Source organism: Pseudorca crassidens, chromosome 6 (genome assembly GCF_039906515.1).
Source record: "Pseudorca crassidens isolate mPseCra1 chromosome 6, mPseCra1.hap1, whole genome shotgun sequence".
NCBI classification, from domain to species: Eukaryota; Metazoa; Chordata; class Mammalia; order Artiodactyla; family Delphinidae; genus Pseudorca; species Pseudorca crassidens.
The window spans coordinates 12,570,125-12,589,810 of NC_090301.1; the positions used below are offsets into that span (position 1 = coordinate 12,570,125).

The 19,686-nt window shown below is 37.2% G+C and overlaps 1 long non-coding RNA gene and 1 other non-coding gene across 2 annotated transcripts in view; both read left to right on the plus strand.

Moving 5' to 3' along the window:
* Nucleotides 1–19,686, plus strand: part of LOC137225752 (uncharacterized) — a 73,303-nt gene that overhangs the window by 43,243 nt on the left and 10,374 nt on the right. Inside the window, exon 3 of the long non-coding RNA XR_010944010.1 lies at nucleotides 14,773–14,867. This is a non-coding gene — a long non-coding RNA (uncharacterized lncRNA). The remainder of the gene's footprint in view (nucleotides 1–14,772; nucleotides 14,868–19,686) is intronic.
* On the plus strand, nucleotides 17,162–17,255 carry LOC137226867 (small nucleolar RNA SNORD91 family). The gene has a single exon (XR_010944564.1). It is a non-coding gene; the product is annotated as a small nucleolar RNA SNORD91 family (small nucleolar RNA).

The window sequence follows — 19,686 nt, forward strand, 5'->3', positions numbered from 1 at the left end:
TTCTCTCTACTGAAAATCCAGAAAAATTAAGGAAACACAACTGAGAAGGAGAGGAGAGATCATTGACAAAGATTATAGTCTCAAAGATATCCCGGACAAAGTTTTCAGTTCTGTGATCTGGGAAACTGTTTTAGAATAAGCCTAAAGTTAGTGTATGCTTATTGCTGTGTAGATTTGTTCTGGGAATAGTATTTCAGCATCTCCAGGATTTTCAGCCTTTAGAGTTGGCCTGGCTCAGTGCCTCCCCAGTATATTGTGGGTGATCAGTAAATCAGTGTCTAGTTGGGTGGCTGCGGAATAGAGATAACTGAGCAGTAATAAGGAGACCAATCATAGGTTGTCTCCTTGAAACCCAGTTGAGAGGAAGTGGATTTGATCAGGACATTAATCTAAAAGAAATAGCTTTGCTAAGAAGCTGTAGTTACAACATTTTTGGAAAATCAGTCATGTATAAAGGAAAAATATACACAGCTTCAGGAAGGGACTAGAAAGAAAAGGTATTGCTATTTACTGTCTATTCTGTAGAGACAATTAGGCACTTTTATATGCTATTATTACATTTAATTCCTATAATCCTATGAGATGAATCTTATTATCTCTGTATTACAGATCTGAGACTGTGTCTCAGAAAAATATCTAATGAACAGACTTACGTCACTAAAAATCATGAGAGTAAAGTTTAAATCCTGACATCTGATGATATAATATTCCTAGTAAGAAAGACACATGATTTTCTTCTGCTGTTGCCATAAAGGACTATTTGATTATATCTGTAGGTAACATCATTCTCAGATTTCGGCATATATATAATCCTACAAATCCAGTATATTTTTCAAAATATGACCTCTTGTAATCTTCAAATCCTAGAAAGAACATGTTACTATAAGCATTGAAAAGCTGAAAGCATTTCATCCAAAATCAGGAACAAGACAAGGATATCCACTCTCACCACTTTTATTCAACATAGTATTGGAAGTCATAGCCACAGCAATCAGAGAAGAAAAAGAAATAAAAGGAAACCAGATTGGAAATGAGGAAGTAAAACTGTTACTGTTTGTAGATGACACAATACTATACATAGAAAATCCTGAAGATGCCACCAGAAAACTACTAGAGCTCGTCAATGAATTTGGTAAAATTGCAGGATACAAAATTAATATACAGAAATCAGTTGCATTTCTATACACTAAGAATGAACTCTCAGAAAGAAAAATTAAGGAGACAATCCCATTACCGTCACAACAAAAAATAAAATGTCTAAGAATAAGCCTACTTAAGACAGTAAAAGACCTGTACTCAGAAAACTATAAGAAACTGATGAAAGAAGTTGAAGATGACACAAACAGATGGAAAGATGTACTGTGTTCTTGGATTGGAAGAATTAATATTGTTAAAATGACTATACTACCCAAGGCAATCTACAGCTTCAATGCAATCTCTATCAAAATACCAGTGACATTTTTCACAGAAATATAACAAATAATTTAAAAATCTGTATGGAAATACAAGAGACTCTGAATAACAAAAACAGTATTGAGAGAGAAAAACAGAGCTGGAAGAATCACACTCCCTGACTTCAGACCATACGACAAAGCTACAGTAATCAAAACAGTATGGTACTGGCACAAAAACAGACACATAGCTCAATGGAGCAGAATAGAGAGCCCAGAAATAAACCCACTTACTTATGGTCTATGACAAAGGAGGCAAGAATATACAATGGAGAAAAGACAGTCTCTTCAATAAGTGGTGCTGGGAAAATTGGACAGCTACATGTAAAATAATGAAATTAGAATATTCTCTAACACCACATACAAAAATAAAATAAATATCATATGATATCACTTTTATGTGGAATCTAAAAAAAATGATACAAATGAATTTACTTACAAAACAGAAATAGACCCACAGACATAGAAAGCAAACTTATGGTTACCAAAGGGGAAAGGTGGGGAAGGGCTAAACTAGGAGTTTGGGATTAACATATACACACTATTATACATAAAAGAGGTAACCAACAAGGACCTACTGTATAGCACAGGGAAGTATACTCAATATTTTGTAATAACCTACAAGGGCAAAGAATCTGAAAACAATAGATGTATATGAATGTATAACTGAATCACTTTGCTGTACACCTGAAACTAACACAACACTGTAAATCAACTATACTTCAATTTTAAAAAATGTAAAAAAATACCCAAAGCCATTGAATTATGCATGTTAAATAGGTAAAATGTATGGTATGTATGCAAATTATATCTCAATAAAGTTATTTTAGAAAGTTAAAAAAATCAAAATGGATTAAAGACCTAAATGTAAGATGAGAAACAATAAAACTCCTAGAGGAAAACATAAGCAGAACACTCTTTGACATAAATCACAGCAATATTTTTTTGATCTGTCTCCTAAAGCAAAGGAAATGAGAGCAGAAATAAACAAATGGACCTAATTAAACTCAAAAAGCTTTTGCACAGCAAAGGAAACCATTGACAAAATGAAAAGACAACATACTGAATGGGAGAATATATTTGCAAATGATACAACTGATAAGGGAATAATAATCCAACATATATAAACAGCTCATACAACTCAACATCAAAAAAACCATACAAACAAAAGAAACTGTGATTAAAACTAGGAAGAAGAATTGAATAGACATTTTTTCAAAGAGGACATGCAGATGGTCAACTGGCACATGAAAAGCTGCTCAACATTGCTAATTATTAGAGATTGCAAATCAAAACTACAATGAGCTCTCACCTCATACCTGTCAGAATGGCTATCATCATAAAGAACACAAATAATAAATGTGAGTGCGTATGTGGAGGAAAAGGAACCTTTGTACACTGTTGCAGGGAATCTAAGTTGGTGCAGCCACTGTGGAAAACAGTATGGAGGTTTCTCAAAAAACTAAAAATAGAACTACCACATGTCCTAGCAATTCGACTCCTAGATATATATCTGAACAAAAACACTAATTTGAAAAGATATATGCACCCCAGTGCTCATAGCAGCATTATTTACAATTGCTAAGGTATGGAAGCAACCTAAGTATCCATCAACAGATGAATGGATAAAGAAGATTTGGTATATATATATACACACACACACACACATATATATATATATATATATATATATATTTACCCCAGCATCCATTCACATCCTTTACATCCTGTTTCCCTACTTTTTTATGAGTCAGATTTTGGTTTTCTGAAAGTCTGAATGTTACCTTCATTACAATAAGCATATTATTAAATGCTTTTAACTGTAATATATATATATATATATATATATATACACATATATATATACATACAATGGAATACTACTCAGCCCTAAGAAAGAATTAAATTTTGCCATTTGCAGCAACATGGATAGACTTGGAGGGTATAACGCTAAGTGAAATAAGTCAGACAGAGTAAGACAAATACTGTATGATATCACTAATATGTGGAATCTAAAAATTAAAACAAACTAATGAATATTACAAAAAAGAAACTGGCTCACGGATATAGAGGACAAACGATTGGTTACCAGTAAGGAGAGGGAAGGGGGCAGGGGCATATTAGGTGTAGGAGATTAAGAGACATAAAGTATTACATATAAAATAAGCTACAAGGATACACAGTACAATTCAGGGAATATAGCCAGTATTTTATAATAACTATAAATGGAACATAATCTTTAAATATTTTGAATCTCTGTATTGTACATCTATAAATTACATAATATTGTACATCAAGTATACTTCATTAAAAAAAAGAGATAATAGTCTTTGTATTTATCCCCATCAATCCAATTTATTGTAAGATTCTTTTGTATAGACATTTTGTGGTAGCTAAACATTTCTAAACATTGCTGATAGGCTTATTTAGTAGTTGTTAATCCCAGTAGGATTTAAGTAGAAAAATATTTTAGCATTAAATGCCTTTAAAATTACAGTGTTGTGACTTTAAATTAAATTTATTTTATGTAGAGTTTAATTTATATGTACATAGCATAATGTTTTCAGTTTTTAAGTTTTACTGTAAAGCAATGTGATTGACTTGTTTACAAGTGGGGTTTACATATTCAGAGCTATGTTGTTGGAATATTATACACTTATTACAATGGATATTGCCATTGTTTAAACACATTTTTTGTAACAGACTTTTTGGATTTTTCTGTACATTCTCTGGATAGGAAACTACTTCTGGTTTCTCCATCTCATGGGCATCAGATAAGAATGCACTTTCTAGCAATCTTGAGTTTGGATGAGCATTATATGACCATGTCTAAGGGATGAGTTGTAAATGGAAGTTATACATGTCGCTTTGGGGCTAACATCTTAATGACCTACCAAAGACCCTTTTCTTATTCCTCTGGCACAAGAATCAATAACATTCAAGACAATGGTCCCTCCATTAACCTGAGTTCTTACGATCTAACAGTAGGCAGAGCCCCCTTGCCAACCACTGGTAGTGTATATTGTGCCTGAGAAATAAAGCTTTGTGGTCATAACTCACTGATGTTTGAGGACCATTTGTTGCCACAGCATAACCTGGCCTGTCTTGACTGATACAGTCCTAACCATGTTAATACTGCTCTGTGCCTTTGCATAGGTTGCTTTTCTGTCTCTAAAGCTCACACACTTCAATGACTTGCTAAATAACAAGGCATTTTAAAAAACTCAGAGAATATATTCACACTTCTGGAAAACCTTCTCTCATGATTTATTCCACTGCAAATCTGAATTAGGTAACCTACCTTTCAAAACGATAGCACAGACAAGACAGAGATTTCAATAGATGGACAGAGCTCTGCTTTTGAAAATATGCTTCTATCTGTTTTATGTTACTGAACTTTGAAAATAAAGAGTAGTTTTGATGTAAAAGGAAGAAGGAAGGAAGGAAATCAGGAAAAACAGAAAAGGAAGAAAGGAAGGGAAAGTGCTGGGGGGGAACATGTTTCTTTACATGGTTCTTTATCAGTTTTCTTTACTATCTTTATCACTTCTGTTGTCATCTGCTTAAATAGCTCTGCCTCCCAGTACATGATGAAGTGGGAAGCTGTTAAGCTGGAAAGTCCCAAAGCACAAATGGCTGCTCTGCATTCACAGTGTGTGAGGCCTGCTAGTTATGGCTCAGCTGAAAGTGACAGCAATTCTCATAAACGCTATGTCTTCCAAATAAAAGCCCAGAGCACATTCCCCTGCATAGAGCTGCTCCCTTTCTCTGGCTCCATCTCCCAAATTGTTCTGGAAGTCTAAACTTGACTAAGTTGACTTTTAGAAGTACAGGCTGATCCAAAGTCACAGGATGCCTTGGTCTTGGTGAGCATCTCCTGCCACCAAGTAGACACACGTTACAGACTGAGATCCTCGGGCCGATGTTACAGATGGAAAACTGGGTGAAGGGAGTCCAGGATTCACTAAAGGACCGTATTTCCCTCCAGGAGGAAACAGCTGCAGAGATGACTGTGACATGTCATGTTAGAGTAATGTGGCATGGTGGAATAGACCAAAAGAACTGGTTATATGAGGGCTGTACTTAGGGGACATGAGAAGTAGAGAAAATCTTGATGTGTTCTCTCTTCCTCCTCCTCCCACCTCCTCATCATATTTATAACATTAAATACAGATCAATACAAGTATGAAAACCATCCTTGAAGGATAATTATAATAGGATATAAGAATATTGCTAATAACAATAAATAACCATTGTTATTGAGTGGCATGAAAATTGATCAATATGTGAATATGAACATAATGATTCAGCTGAATTCAAGTCATTCAGCCTTGAAAAGAGGTAGGTGCGTAGAAGGTGGTGTGGAATTATGGAGATATATGTAAATAATAGCATTTTCTATGCTATTGTAAAAGTATGGCCTCTTCTCATTGACTGCCTTCTTGAGTCACTGCCAGTTTTCTTTCTTGCTTCAACCATGAGTCCCAGGCCATTATTCTCATTCACCAGATTCTGTAAATGGCATTGAGATTCCAGGTTAGGGCAGGTCTATATAAATATTCTCATATATATATATATATATATATATATATATATATATATGAAGTATATATATATGTGTGTGTATATACATATATATGTAATATATATCATCTGTATGACATTTCCATGGGACATGGTAATTAGATTTATTTCTTTAAAGTATGTTCTAAGTGGAGAGCTTTCCCTGTCTCAATCCTTTCGAATTATGTTAAAGAAAAATGGGTTCACTGGCTGGAATTTAAAGTTCTTCCGTGTGTTCAAACTGTGTACCCTCTTTTGCCTCTTCTCCGTCCCACTGAATCAACACTTAAATTATTGTGAAAGGAAGACTAAGGGAGGATCCAGAATCCTGACAGGCATCAACTTGAGAGATGCTGGGAAAGTGCAAAGGAGTCAAGGTATCACTTAATCATGGATGGGAGAGGAGGGATCAAGGGCAGAGGGATTGCAATAAGCTTATTTAAATTGCAAATTTTAACCATCTGAGACTCTGGGGTGGGAAGAACCTCCCAGAGATCAATCAGTCCATCCCTCTGCTCTGGGCAAAACCACACCTAGGCAATTCCAGAGCATTGAGGTGCTACTCCCTTTAGGATGACTGCGCAACTGAAGGCCGACCAAAAAGTACACCAACTGGAATTGCTAATGACTCATGCACTTCAGAGTCTGCTGTTGTCATTTGTAGCTTTAATTAGCACCTTTTAAACACGTCGTATTTTACTACATTTCTCATTGTCAGATATTACTAATGAACAATTTCATTATTTAAAGTATTAGGAGGAATAAGCCAAACACATTCTCCTGGCTGCAGAAATTATAGTAGTAGGATTTGTTTCAAATAGAGACAGACTAAATAATAATGATCAAATATTAAATCTAGCCCAGACTATCTAAAAACAATAGAGAAATGAATCAATTACTTTTTATTAGTAAGCATTAGAAGACCCTAATACACTTATTTTAAAAACAGATGTAGATTTAAAATACTATAACTTATGCAAGGAAAAGAGTTCCGGTATTATTTATGCTAACATTTTTTTACTTTTATTTTTTTTTGGTACGCGGGCCTCTCACTGTTGTGGCCTCTCCCGTTGCGGAGCACAGGCTCCGGACGCGCATGCTCAGTGGCCATGGCTCACGGGCCCAGCTGCTCCGCGGCATGTGGGATCTTCCCGGACCGGGGCACGAACCCGTGTCCCCTGCATCGGCAGGCGGACTCTCAACCACTGCGCCACCAGGGAAGCACTATTTATTTTTTATTCTAGGGTAACTATTGCTTTTTTTTCCTTTTCCCAGAGTTCTCACATACTTGCTCCTCTTGACGTTAACACTGCTGGTGTTTTGGATTGTGGCCATCCTAATAGGCATGTGATGGTATTTCGTTGTTTTACTTTGCAATTCCCTGATGACTTATAGTGTTGAGCATCTTTTCACATACCTATTTGCTACTTTGGTGAGGTGTTTATTCAGGTCTTTTGCCTACTTTTGAACTGGGTTGTTGTCTTGTTGAGATCTGTGATATAGGCCTTTAGTGACATGGTGATAAGGTGTGTGTTTGGATGGGGTGGGAGGGAGAAGGATTATACAGTCCTATGATTAGGTCCAACTTTTAGTGGGCCAGGCTACCCCTGGGCCATTACCTCAAAGGTGTTTTTTATTCCTCCTTCTCTACCCTTCCTTAGGTGAAACAGGATGGCTAGAGGGGGCTGGATTTGGGTCCTTCTACCCCGCCAGGTCTGTTAAACTAATAAAACCAGAGTAGATTCGGCTCTTGTAAAATAGTTCCTCTTAAGGAAAGGCCCTTTTAAAGCAGACTGGAATACTCTGGGCATTTTTCAAAACGTCCTCTTTCCCTTCCCCCTGCTGGAAGTAAAGGGATTTTTTTCTGATCTTCACTGTGAGAACCTAGTAGGGCTCCTGCAATTAATACTCGCAAAAGCATGGGCCGCTTAGGACTGGGCCTCCATGAAAATTTTAGCTCTCAGGCTTGTCCACCCTGAACTTCCAGCAATTTGTCAATTGCAGTTTAGGTTTTCCTACCCCAATACTCGTTCCCACAAAGGTTTCTGGTTCTGAGTTTCTGCTCAGGTAAGTTATGGCTCTCTGTATTCATCTGATTCTCCAATTTTCAGGGCAGTGGCTTGCCAAGTGACCTTAATTCTCTGACAGATCTAAGAAGAGTTGTTGATTTTCAGGTTGTTCAGACTTTTTCCTTATTGTGACGATTGGACGGACAACCTCCAAGCTCCTTACATGCTGGACCAGAAACTGGAGGTACCTGAAATATTTATTTTTAATGCTCACACTTAGAAACTCAGCCTGGCTTTCCACTGGCTTTTGTTAATGATTTCTTACTCATACTTGCTGCTTTCATTCTCTCACAAAGCCCTTTAAATCATGTTAGTTTCCTGTTAACAATAATTATTTTGTTCTTAATTTACTGTAAAGTGACAATCTCATAAAGAAGATCCTATTGTCCTTGGAGTGCATTTTTGTCAATCAAAACCAGTAAAATATTTTAATAATATCAAAGCATCAGGATATCTCAAGGTGATGCATATTTCCTCTGAATTTTAAAATTTTCAGAGTTTTGTTAAATATATCTGTGCTATAAATCCATCAGGGACATGGAAACTCTCATACCACACATAAAACTACTAACTAACCTAAATTAGTGAATTTGTAAGTTTACAGGAAAATCATAATCACTATGTAGTCAAAAATGAGAGTGTAAAAATGTGTTCATTTCCTGTTGAGTTATTATCTTGATTTCTACAACTGATCACTCAGATTGTTGTGGTAGCTAATTGAATTATATTTTAAAATATATACTTTATTTATATTAGTGGAAATTGTGAACTATGTAGATGATGACATAATTATATATCTAGTTTTTTTTAATAAGTAATCTTTAAATTTCAGCAATCATTTTTTTGTAAATTGGAGTCTCTGTGTCAGCACTTCCTCTTCAAACATCATGCTTTTCTCAACTGGAATTTCACACCTCTACACTCACTTACTTACTGCACCAGTGAGGATAATAAATACGATATAGAGCTAGAGGTTATCCCCTCACATGGTTTGTCTTTCCATTTTTCATCAAAAAGAAACACCAATAACTTAACCTAAGATGTACTAAATAAGAAACCCTACTAACTAGTTGACAATGAGCTAATTAGGCCAAAGAATAGCAGTTCTTTCTCTGTTCCTTGCCCCCTACTTATGGCATTAATAATCCACTTTTAAACATTTGATGAGGAGAAAAACACTTTTTATCGAAAAGACTAATTTAGAAAGCATTTTTTAGAATGCTTACAAAATGCTATGTACGTGTTTAATCACTGACATTTTTAAAAGTTGTTATTTGTAAAGCTAGAGCATAATGCATTGCAGAGGTACTTCAAATGGATTTCCAAGTTAGGACAAGATATTTAAAACATATATTTTAAAAGTTGATGATACTCTCTTCCAACTTCTAACTCTCATTAATTGTCATATGGGATAAATTAACCAAACACTGGATACATGGAACAACTAAAACTGTAGAAACATAGACATAATACGATAAGAGGAAATATCCTGCCTTCTCATACAAAAGTCCTTGAGAATCAGTGGAAATACCCTCAGCTGGAAACATATCATATCCTAGCATTGATGCTGATATACATTTTTACAATTTAATGAGTAGCTAATAGCTTTGATTTTATTATTAGGAAAAGTACGGCTACGTGTGAGTGTGTGTGTGTGTGTGTGTGTGGGTGCGTGTGTGTGTGTGTAATATCAACACCTGTGAGACAGATAACCAATAAAGAAACTTAGGGATGTTGAAGATTTATAGTTTGTATCACAGAGTTTTGCCACGGAGGGCAGTGACATAACTGAACTACTAATTGCTAATATAAGCATAGTGCCCAGATCACTTTGGTCTATGGGAATTCAAACGGCTAACTTTAAATGAAAACTTTATTCTTGGAGCAAATAAATAGGTCTTTATATTAACACAGACTCAACCAAAGACATTCATCCCTGCTAACCTTTAAGTCATGTGGTTCAGCATTGAATAAATTGCAGGCCAAATCTCCCCAGGAGCTACACTTTGGACTTTTAGAAAAACAAAACAGAACCATTCTGTCCACCTTGCTGATGGCACTGTATGTCTGCCTGACCCAGGCACATGCCAGGCACTCAACGGTCCATAAAGGTGAGTCCAAAGTCCCCTCTACTCCCCAGTTACCATGTCAATTACCTGGTTTCCCTAGCCCTGCTATGCTTATGTCTGAATAGCTCCTATGCCAATCTCATTTTTGATCCTTTGATAATATTAATAGCAATCAGAATGAATGCTTACTTAATGCTCACTATAGGCCAGTCTCCTAAGTGCTGTATATGTATCAACTTCTAATCTTCATGGTAACCTTATGAGGTGGGTCCTACCATTTTCACCCTTTTGAAGGTGAGCAATCTTCTAAGGTAAATTATATTATTATCTCCAATATACAGATGTAGGTACTATTAGTATCTCCATTTTACAGATTCGTATACTTGTTGGGCAGTCCTGCAAGCCTTGTAATATCCCAGATGTGAGACCAAAGAAAGAGCCCAGAGACAGCGACAGGCATCAGTGATTTATTGGATAGGGATCTCTTGTAGACAGCATACATATGGGTCTTAGTTCTGTATCCATTCAGTTAGTCTGTGTCTTTTGGTTGGAGCGTTTAATCCATTTACATTTAAGGTCTTGCAAGTCTGAAGGAAAAGGTCTTGGAGTAACACCCCACCATGCATGGCATATGGCAGGCAGAACATGGCAACAATCTTTGCCACCTGGGGGAGAAAGAGGTTACAGATTATATGGGGAATTGGCGTCAGGTTGGCTCACCACTTACCAGGGAAACCAGTGGCTGGGGCAGGAGGCAAGCACATAGGAAGTACTGGTTAAGCCCTATAATTAAGAGGATTGGATAATCATGTAAGTGAAGCAGGGATTGATTCAGCAGAGGATGTACAGAGGCAAGAGAACAGCCATCTCGAATGGCCTGACCGTACAGTACTGTAGTTCAGAGAGGGTAATTTCACAAATGTCACACAGGCTGGTAAGTGACAAAAGTAGGATTTGAACCCAGGCATTCTGTTCCCCGAGTCCCTGCTCTTAGCTCCTTCACTGTACAGCCTCAGTCTTGCTGCTGACCCTTGGATATTATTGATTCACGATCTCCATGGGTTTGAATTTCAGATTCTCTAATGGATTTGATTTGATTCTTAGTGTCCTTTTCCTACTGAAATCCAATAAAAACATCCTTTTGAAAAACACCAGTCTGTTTTCTCCTCATTGATACAATCAGTTGTCAGAACTGTCAGTGTGTATGAATGTGTGTTTGTGTGTTTGTGTGTGTGTACATGCATGTGCATGAGGTTGGGAGGGCTATGTGATCTTGGAAAGTTACCTCTTACAAACACCAAGAAGTCCAATAAACAGCAGTTTAAGAATGCCAAAGTATATCCAATCTTCCACTGTCCAGAGTCAGGCACAACAAACCTTTCAACATTGTCTTGATGATTTTGCTTGCTCGAAGCAAGCAAAGTTGCCGATTTCACCATGCACTTGCACAGGCCGCCTGATGTGTCTGTAGTTGCGGATTAAACACAAACTTTGGTGGAAAGTTCTGTCCCAGTGGGCAAATTATTTAGAGCTCCATGAGCAGTCAAATAAAACTGTAAATAAAGAATTTGGACACTATTATCCAACTTCAAAATTTGCATTGTTTTATATGGTTTTAATTTTCAGTTTTGCTCACAATTCATCATCCAGAGATCTGCAAGTTCAAATCTCCATAAGCGCAGTAGCAAAAAGAAAACACCTGAAAAATCTGTACCTACAAGCTACAAGCATACTATCTCTATTCAAGTGATTTCCTTCCTTATGCTCAGATGAAAATAAAATAAAAGAAGGCAGGTGATGATGTTTTAGATAATCTTAAATAATGAAAATGTGATGGTTTGCTGGCATTTGTAAAATGTTTCAAAGATGATTCACAGCTGAAATATATATAGAGAGAGAAATAACAGCATTTGAACAAGATAAATGAATTACGATTAACCCATATTGAGTACAATATTTTCTAGGCACTAAATGCTTTATATTTCTTAACTAATTTAGTTTTTATGACAAGCCTATGAGAGAGACTTGATTAGCCCATATTAAAGAAGAGACATTGTGGGCATTGTACTCTGCTAGGAGGTGAGAGAGTAGTCAGAATTTAAACTCAAGCAGCACAGCTCAGAGTCCATACTATGAACTACTGTAGCTCCAACTTCCTCTTCTGAAAACTTCAAACATTGATGCTGGGGGAAAGACTTATTCTCCATGCTCTGTGTTTCCATAAAGGAAAGGTTTGGGAGAAGTGCCTGCAACTTATCTGTGTCTTCACTCACCTTGCCCAGGGCTGGAGGAATGACTGGAGTCAGGCAGTGAGCCAGGCAGCACGAACTCAGTGCCCTGAGCTCAGCCCCTCCTGGCTCATTCATTCTCAGAACTAGCCTCTCCACAGGGCCTTTTCCTTCTCTGCCTCTCCTTGGGGTCAGCTCGGCTTCTATGAAGGAGGCCTTGGGTTGTCCAGCGTTCATGCTGCTGATTGATGTGAGATAAAAACAAAAACAAAACAAAACAAGCAAACAAAAAAACAGGCTCATCTAAAGCCACATTCTCCAATCAGCTTTATTACTGACCTTGTGCTTTCCATGTGCTTAAAACCTATTTCTATTTCTCAATTGGTTGCAAACTTGGGAGCCAAAGAAAGTGTTCTAAACCTTAGTGCACTTTTGCCATAGTTTTCATGTCGTTGATTGTGATCATTCTTCTGGACCATGCATTCCTGGCATCAGAGTAGTAATGTCAAATATTGGTGTGTGGGTTTAGGGGTAAGGTGCAAAGAAGCTCACTGGGCCTGTGTTTTCTAGCTCAGGTAGGAGTCCTGAATGATTCAGCTTAGCTCAACAGAGCTCCCCACTGGACTGTCAACCCTGAGGGTAGCCAGGTGGTCATTTTCCAGGAGAATTCTTACCTTTAAAGTCCTCAAGCTCTTGGCAGGCACATGTCCGCTGTATACCTCCTAACTCCTGGAATCCATCTCAAGCTCTCTGCATGGCTTCATTGAAGCTTATGTCTTGGGACGAGGGGCAAAAGCTGGATGGAGAGTAAACTCGCAGCACTCCACTAACTTCCCAAGAATTTTTTGAAAGAGGAAAAAAAAATAATTTCTTCTGGCCATCACAATATTGGTCACCTTATATTTTTGATATGAGTAATATCCTGTACATCTGATATTCTCATTGTTTCTCAGCTGCCTACTTTGAATTATCTGTGAGGATGCCTGTCTTACTTCCCTTTTTGTCCTTTTGCTGATGAAAACATTCAAGTTAACATCCAGTTTCATGAGCTTCTTCCTGAGCTGCAAACACTTGCTTCTAGACTTCTTTCTACAGGGGAAAAATTGTAAACCTTCATTTGTTTAAGTCAGTGTTTTTAGGTCTCTATTACAGCCAAATTCGATTCCTACATTATGTACTAGCTATGGGATTTTGGACAGGTTCAGTAATCCCTCTAGACCTCAGTTTCCTTATGTGTAAAATACAGATCTTACCAGCACCATCTCAAAAATATTTTGAAGATTAAAAGTGTCGTGCAGGGCTTCCCTGGTGGCGCAGTGGTTGGGAGTCCGCCTGCCGATGCGGGGGACGCGTGTTCGTGCCCCGGTCTGGGAGGATCCCACATGCCGTGGAGCGGCTGGGCCCGTGGGCCATGGCCGCTGGGCCTGCGCGTCCGGAGCCTGTGCTCTGCAGCGGGAGAGGCCGCAGCAGTGAGAGGCCCGTGTACCGCAAAAAAAAAAAAAAAAAAAAAGTGTCGTGCATAGAGAATAGTACAGTTCCTGGTATACTGTGGTAAGTCAGTGATGAATAAATGTAAGTTATCATTACTTATATTCATATAAATATGAGAATTTCTTAAATCTAACTTAGACTCTAAATCAGGAAAATATAGGCTGTGACTGAGGGTAGTACGGTATCTTAAGAATTCCCTACAGCTATCCTACAGTTTTCCTTGATAAACTCTGATTTCTAAAATATGGAAGAAATGAAGATATATGTAGGTAATAAGCTTTGAAGTCAGCCAGATCCACGTTAGATAATTCTGTATAACAAGAGTTGGTTATTCAGATGAAAGGGGTTCATATCTTTAGTTAAAAAAATTGTGGGTGCTATTTGTATTCATTCTGATTCAAGGGGATTTTGTCATTTTTATATTTACTTTTATGATTGCAGATGTGATGTTCCAAAGCTTTATTTATAACTACAACTTTCACCTTCCAACAAAAGTACACCTCAACAGATGGTAACTCCCTTGATTGTAGTCACTTAGATTAAAATATATGCATGTGTATGCATGTGCATCTATGAGTATATGCTTATGGAATCTTAGTTTGAAATGAGATCACTTGTCTATTAAAACTTAACACTTTATGAAAAAAGGGACTTAAACACCAGGGAAGACAGTGACTTTTATTAACTCTTCACAGTCAGATTTGACAATTTCTGTCATGTTTTTTAAAAATTTTCCTTGAATCTTTGATTTCAAATTCCCCCTCGAGTTCTACCATAGAGACTTTGGGTCCAAGATTTTATATGTTATATCATCTTGGGGTCAAAAGCTTTTAAAGACTTGTTTCTACAGAGCTCCCTCTTCCTAAGTACTGCCTTTATCATCGACTTGATATCTCCCTAGGAAACTGTTGTCTTTAGTTGGAAAAGATTACACATCACTGCCAAGAGTTCAAGAAAGTTCTCATGTCTTCTGTTTCACCTTTAGGCCACCTGAAGGTATGTATGAAGCTGCTTGATTCTTCTGTAACACATACACACACACAAAGATTATAACTCAGTTATTAAATCTCTTATCAATGTAGTACTTAAGTTCTTTTATAATGGAAATTTGAACTTTTCATTGGTGCCTAAAGTACCATATAAAAGATCATAGTATCTGATTCTAGAGAACTCTGACTAGGCTTATAAAGATGGTGCACAGCAGGATCCACTTCATGGTCATGTAACCTAAACAGTCACACAGGGCCCTGCATTGGTTTTGTTAATGTTCTGCTGTCACCAATTTGGAATTCTTAATAATTTTTGAACAAGGGGTTCAGCATTCTCATTATGCACTAGGCCCTACAAATTATGTAGTTGGTTCTGGGCTCGGCATTTGACTTCTATTCAGTTGGAACTGTAATTCCTGATATAAGTTGATTTTCCAGAGGCAAAGTCTTCGGCAGCAGTGTTTCCCAATGGACTTTCCTCTTGATTTCAGGAATCCAGTATTACATTAGCAAAGAAGTCCCTAGGGTTTTGGATTTATGCCAGTGTTTTATAATTGACTTTGCCTGTTGCAGTAAAAATAAATAAAAATAAAGTTTTGTGCAACTTCATATCACTTAAAACTACTACATTTGTAGAAACACTTTAGTTTATAAATGGACTCTCCTAATCTATATAAACCATATTTCTCTTCTTTCTTCTACACATTTAAGAGCTATGATTAACTGTAACTCAAATCTTACTCAAATCTTAACATATAGCATTATAATCAGTGTTTCAAAAGAGATAATAGAAAAATTTTCATGTGATTTAATTAAATCTCTGATTCAGACTAAAAATACATTGTGAAAACTTGTATTGAATTTGGTTCTTATAAGTTTTTGTATTGTTGGATTACCTTAAGTGGGACACAGTATTTGAAAGATGAGAATGGCTGAAATGCTGAAAATGATATCTTTTTTATGTACAGAAAGCTAATATACGATTGTTAGATATTGAGATCAATTGCAAAGTTCTATTTTCTCTCAACTGGTTCCTGAGTGAGATAGATTTGTTTCTTGCGAAATATGTGGTATAAGTCAATATCACTAATACTTTGTAATCCTACAGTGACTTTGAGTTTCCAATATTTCTAAAGAATTCTAAGGGATTCACACAATTTAGTTTCGAAGGAGTTATAAGTTTCGGTAGTGATTGATCTGAAAAGCAGTTAAGGTGATGTCAGTTATTATAAATGACTACATGTATTCACAGATCCTTGCAGTAAAACACATTCCAAGCTAACATGGAAAGGAAGTGATATGAGTAATGCTTTATAAGAATGTACTCTATGGTAATTCTGAGTCAATGTTTTATTTTATCCCAATAAGGCGCTTATTTGCTTTTTGTTTGTTTGTTATTGTGTACAAATTTTTAACATCTTTTTTCAAGCTGCATTTTCTATTCTCTATCAACTGCATGTTAGTTTCTCCTGTACATGACAATTTTTCATTTTTGTTTTTTCCCATATTTTTCTTTTTCTTCTTCTTCCAGTGAGCTTCACCCTTTTAGCTAATTCATCTCCTGACAACTTTCCACACTCCCGAATTAATAATTTTTGCTCTCCCAGAAGGGAGGTAAAAGGCAGATGTTTTTCATCCTTAAGACCACAATTCCCTTTGTTTTCTATTTAAGAGCTTCACGTTAACAATCACTCACAGTGCACGTTAAGCGTTCCAAACAACACGCCTACATTAAGCAGAATTTTATCATCTTATTCTGTGTGATCTCTAATTGACCTTTCTGATATGCTCATTCTCAAGAAAGTGTTCCTTTTTTGAGTCATAAATCCTTTTGAGAATCTGATGAAAGCAAGGCTTCTTTCTCATTTACAAATACTGCACACAATTTCAGGAGGTTCATGGACCCCCGAGGCCCATTCATGAACCAAATATTATGAACACCTGCTCTAATTTATCAATTTCTCTATTTTATGGTTATTGCATTGTGGACAGTTTTTCTAGAATTATTCATTTTTTGTTACCGATCTTTATGCTCCACTCTGCTACCTTCTTTATCACATCCTTATTTGTTTGTTTTTTGTTTTTGGTACGCGGGCCTCTCACTGCTGTGACCTCTCCCGTTGCGGAGCACAGGCTCCGGACGCGCAAGCTCAGCGGCCATGGCTCACGGGCCCAGCCGCTCCGCAGCATGTGGGATCTTCCCGGACCAGGGCACGAACCCGTGTCCCCTGCATCGGCAGGCGGACTCTCAACCACTGCACCACCAGGGAAGCCCTATCACATCCTTGTTTTAAGAATGCCCCTTTCAACCAATAATGTTTCTATTAAAAAATGTCTGAACCTGTCTGAAGCATCCCAGTTATGCAACCCCTTTCATTTTCAAGTTCCATTTCTGTTATGTTACCCAAAATTCCTTTAATTCTGAGCATACTCTTGTCCTATTGATTTTTATAAATGAAACAGAACAGATAACCCCCCATTCAGCAAATATAAGTTTGAGTATCTTGTATAGTACCTGGCATCATGGAGTGTATAAAACTCAACCTGAAAGGGTTTACTGCTAATAATTACAATAATGCTAATTGATAATATTGGTATTGTTAATAACTAATGTTAATTGAATATATTTTCCCAAGAACTGTGCTAAATATGTTATTAGTATCTTTCATCTTTTTTTTTCTTTTTTCTTTACTTTCCTTCTCCTCCTTCTCCTCCTTCTTTAACAGATAAGATAAATTAAAAGAGGTTAAGTAAACCTTACTTAACGTCACAACTAGAAAACTAATGGAAACTGGCTTCAAGCACAGATTTCTCTGACTTCAGAGGCACTTCACATAGATAGTCTTTAGCTCTCATTTACAGTAGTAGTAGAAATATCTTAGGATGCATGAATTTACCCATCGATCCATCCACTTACATACAATTAATACAGGGCAGAGAGAGAAAAATTCATAAGATACATATGAAATTCTGTGGGAATTAGGGGAAGCCAGGACCTACTTGAAATTTTCTTCATAGAAAAATTGGCATTTGAAACATGTCATGAATGATACCTAAGACTGAGTAGGAAATAGTATGGAAAAGCTGTGAAGACTGAGGAACTTGTAGAAATGTATGCATAGGGAATGATTGGCAGTTCAACTTGGCTGGAGTAGAAAATGTGGAAAGTAGAATTAGGAGAGAAAATAAATGTTGGAAAGAGTTGTAGGCCAGATACCAGAGAACTCTGAATTCCAGGAATAGGAGTATGATCTTGTCTTAGCGGGAGTGAATGAGGGAAGATTTTAAACAGAAAAAGGTCATAATCAGGACTGTGTTTGTAGAAGATGGCTCTGGCTGACTGGGGCAGGAAGACTTGCAGTGTGTAGGGACCCCCGAGGCCCATTCATGAACCAAATATTATGAACCAATTATTATGAGAAATGTGCTCATTCTTTTGGCCATATTTATTAAATTAAGACATAGATGATGGCCTTCTCTCTGGGGAGAGGCCCTGTTAGTGGGAGAATTATATAACTAATACTAAGTGAAACCTGACACTGCTCAGACTGCTAGTCTTTTGTCTAATGGCAGTTTACACATTCATTTCTGTTCCCTTTTTTTCCCTCTCTCCTTTGTTTTTTATCCTCTGTTGTAGGAATTGCATTCTGAGGGCTTTTTTTTATAGAACTCTCTTCTGCTGCTGTACTTTTGATACTGTCTCTCTTCCACTCACTATAACACCCCCTGCTTTGCTCCTATTCTTATGGCTCTAGGTTTAGGATTGTCGGTCCATGTTTTTACTTCTCTTGGAAACAATTATATGCTTAATCATTGATTATTATCTCCTTTATCAACTGAGCTCTGCCTGAGATTGGCCCACCTTCTACCATATATTTTCACCGTCATATTCCATTTCTCCTCTATGTGTTTCAGATTTCTTTATGAACTGATGCGTCACATGGGTGCCCTGTCCTCTGTGTGAGCCTTCGTGTTTAAAGGCTAGAATTCTGTGACAGAGACTATGTGGATAGGTGCTGGGGTTTGGGCTTACTGATGACTGTGTTGGGATAAAGGTACTACTGTCCTGGCCAGAGATGGAAAGGGTTGATGGATCCAAAAGCAGGATGCTCAGGGACTTCCCTGGTGGTCCAATGGGTAGGACTCCACGCTCCCAATGTGGGGGCCCCCGGTTTGATCCCTGGTTGGGGAACTAGATCCCACATGCATGCCACAACTAAGAGTTTGCATGCTGCAACTAAGAGTCCTCATGCTGCAACTAAATATCCCGCATGCCGCAACTAAGATTTGGAGCAGCCAAAATAAATAAATAATTTAAACAAATAAATACATATTTTTTTTAAAAAGCAGGGTGCTCAGATTCTGTCTGGAATCAGGCAGATCTGGAGTAGAGAACGAACATGATCTTTAGGATCTTTAATGAGTATGTGTTCGGGTAGTGATAAAGAGGACAATAAAAATTTTAAAAGAGGATAACAACAAACAAGCATAAGTAGATGCTAAATTGTTTCCAATGGGAGCTGTAATTAATGTAGGGCTTCTTATTTGTTGATGGGTTAGACCTGCTTCAAGTTAAGTGTTGGATCCTCAGCCTTATTTCTTTTGCTATGTTTTCCCATCTCCTTCTCCTGGACTCTGACACATTGCTTATCATTTGGATAAAACACCACACTTGCATTATTTGAAGATCTTGTCACATATTCAGATGCTTCCTAGGGAGTATATCTCCTTGGAAGATCCAGAATAAAAACTTGTGTCTTCTCTAATCTAGATTTTCTGTAGCCAATTGTAACATAGATATCTCCATGATTTCTAAAGGAGCATGC